The sequence below is a fragment of the Loxodonta africana genome, chromosome 3 (assembly GCF_030014295.1).
Source record: "Loxodonta africana isolate mLoxAfr1 chromosome 3, mLoxAfr1.hap2, whole genome shotgun sequence".
NCBI classification, from domain to species: domain Eukaryota; kingdom Metazoa; phylum Chordata; class Mammalia; order Proboscidea; family Elephantidae; genus Loxodonta; species Loxodonta africana.
Window position 1 is genome coordinate 55,683,473 of NC_087344.1, and position 3,616 is coordinate 55,687,088.

Here is a 3,616-nt window from a genome sequence, read left to right on the forward strand (position 1 = left end):
AAAAAAGCTCTCATTATGTTAAAAAGCTCTTTTACGTTAAACTTTTATTAAAATGTAACTGTCTTAGGCTGGGTTCTCTAGAGATGCAAAACCAGTGCTGCCTGTATGCATATAGGGAGATTTATATCAAAGAAATGGCTCACGTGGTTGTAGAGGCTCAAAAGTCCCAAGTTGTGGGTCAGGTGTCAGGCTGGAGGCTTCTCCTGACTCACACAGATACAGGGGCTGATGAACCCAAAATCAGCAGGTCAGATGGCAGGCTGCTGGCTCAAGTTCCAAGAACCAGAGGTCAGATGATGATGAGCAGGATGCAGGATCCAGGGCGAGCAAAAGCCAGTGAGCTCTGCAAGAAAGTCCATATATATTGGATGGAGGCACAACCCAAGGAAACTTCCTTTCAGCTGACTGGCTGCTCATAGCAGATCTCATCATGGGGGTGATTACATTACAGCAGATCTCATCATGGAGGTGATTACATTATAGCAGATCTTATCATGGAGGTGATTCCATTATATCAAGTCTCATCATGGAGGTGATTCCACTATATCAGATCTCATCATGGAGGTGATTCCAGTATATTAAGTCTCATCATGGAGGTGATTACATTATATCAGATCTCATCACGGAGGTGATTCCATTATATCAGGTCTCATCACAGAGGTGATGACATCATTACATTTAACTGCCAAACTGCATCGTAACTGCCACATCACTGACAATCATGGCCCAGCCAAGTTGACAGACAGCCTTAACCATCACAATAACACACAGAATATTGCACAAATCAAAGTGAACAGCTAGATGAATTTTCATCATGCAAACACATACAGATCGAGAAACGGAATGTCACCAGCACCCAGAAGCCCCTTTAGACCCTTCTAGCAACTTACTCTCCCAAGGGCAACCACTATTCAGACTTGCAACACCATAGATTAGTTCTGTCTTTGGAATTCATATAAATGAAATCATATAGTATTTACTCCTTTGAGTTTGCCTTCTGTAACTCATTGGTATGTTCATAAAATATATCATGTCGTTGCAAATTGTTATAGATTGTTCACTCTCATGGCTGTTTAGTATTCCATTGGGTGAACATACCACAATTTATCTCGTCTACTGTAAGTGAGCATTTGAGATGTTTCCAGTTTTACACTCTATTGAAGAGTGCTCCTGTGAAAATTCTTGGTGAACACCGCTGTCAGTTTGTCCTACTCTGGTGGCCCGCATGTTGCTGTGATGCTGGAAGCTATGCCACCAGTATTTCAAATACCAAAAGAAGTCACCCATGGTGGATAGGTTTCAGGAAAGCTTCCAGACTAAGACAGACTAGGAAGAAAGGCCTGATGATCTAATTCCAAAAAGTAGCCAATGAAAACCCTATGAATCACAGGAGAATACTATCTGATATGATGTTGGAAGATGAAAGGTACTCAAAATGCCACCAGAACGTTCCTGAGAAGACAGGATGGCGAGACTTCGACTCACTTGCTTTGGACACGCCATCAGGAAAGACCAATCGCTAGAAAAAGACAGCATGTTTAGTGGAGTGGGAAGCCAATAAAAATGAGGAAAACCCTCAGAGAAATGGACTGATGCGATAGCTACAAGAATGGACTCAAATATACCAAGAATCATGAAGTTGGTGGGGAACCCGGTAACGTTCGATTCTGTTGTATGTAAGGCTGCCATGAGTTGGACACAATTTGACAGTAACCAACAACCACAGTTATTTTATATATACATACATATATACACATACCAAAAAAAAAAAAAGAACCATCGAGTCGATTCTGACTCATAGCAACCCCATAGGACAGAGTAGAACTGCCCCATAGGGTTTCCAAGGAGCGGCTGTTGGATTCAAACTGCCAACCTTTTGATTAGCAGCCGAGCTCTTACCCACTGTGCCACCAGGGCTTATATATACGTACACACATATATTTATATATACACACATACATACATATATATATACACACAGATAATACACCCCAAACCAAAAACCAAATCCACTGCCGTCGAGTAGATTCCGACTCATAACGACCCTACAGGACAGAGTAGAACTGCCCTATAGAGTTCCCAAGGAGTGCCTGGTGGATTCAAACTGCCGGCTTTTTGGTTAGCGGCCATAGCACTTAACCACTAGCCACCAGGGTTTCCTATATATACATATACATACATATAATGTTTTCTTAAATGCTTAAATTCACCAATTCAAAGATGGATCCTTCTGCAGTTGCCTTATTTTTATAGGCAAGCCTCCTATCCCCACCGACTACTCCACAGTATCAAACGTGGTTTGTGCTGAAAGACATAAATGAGCCCCAAAATAAATGACCGAGGCTGTGCCTTTCTACTCAAACAACGCTAGGCAAATCCCAGGCCACACAAATGTCTCCTTGCTCTGAAGCTCATCCAGTCACACACAGACACATGGCCAAACCCACGAAAAAGTCTTACATATCTTTCAGGGCCTCCCATCCACAGCCAGCCTTAGCTGAAGGTGTAGAGGTATCTCTGACTATAGAACCAGTTAAAAATTGGCAGAGCTCCAAATATACCCCCTCAGCCCAGGAAAATGAATGGCTTAGTCCCTTGTTTAAGGACAACCCACTGACCAAATAGATCATGTAGACATTGTTTGGATCTCAATTTGAATAACTGTAAAAAAGACATTTATGAATAATCAGGGAAATTCAAACAGCAACTGGATATTAACTATTAGTATGGAGTTAATCTTTTTGAGGGTGATAATTTTTTTTTCATTAAAGAATTATCTCCTGGAGATAGATACTAAAGTATTTACAAATCAAATAACATGCTATCTGAGATTTGCTTTAAAATAATGCGGGAAGGTAGGGAATTACAGATGAAAAATAATGGTCATTTGTTGTTAATTGTTGGAGTTCACTATACCATTCTATTGTGCACATGTTTCCAAATTACCATAACGAGAAGTAAAAGGAAGGAAGGAAGGTAGGGGAGAAAGGGAGGAAGGATAAGAAAGGAGGGAGGGAAAGATAGAAACAAAGAAAGAAGGAAGACAGAAAACAGCACGGATCCACTTATCAGCCATTCCTAAGAGCAAGTTCCGGTAACAGGGCTCTGCCATTAACAAGCTATCTGACTTTGGGCAAGTCTCTCCGTGTCTCAGGGCGTCGGTTCATTCATCTGAAAAATGTGGTCTTTAGGTGAGCTATTTCTCACCTTGGTCTTAGGGTCCTAAAAGGCACAGAGACTGTGGGTGTACGGGAAACTTTCACCCTAGGGTTCTAAAATGCTCTCAAAAAAAAGCGGCTAAGGATATTGTCTGGTAGGGAAGATTAAATAAATTAACAGAATTAAACGTTCTGGCATGATGGTTAATAATCAATACAGTTTCCCTGCCTGATTTCTCCCAGGACCAACGAAGGACCCGCCCGCACAGGCACTGCAAGAGTAAAAATGTGCCAGGCGCTCTCCGCCACGCACTGTGCCACAGCGCCCCCGTGCGCCGACGCCGGGGAACCGCCCACCCGGCGCCGGCCCCGCCCACTAGCGTCCGCACCTACGCAGAAGCCCCACCCAGGAGTTTGTTGTTACTGTGGCTCGCGCACCCGGCGGCGGCGGCGGCGGC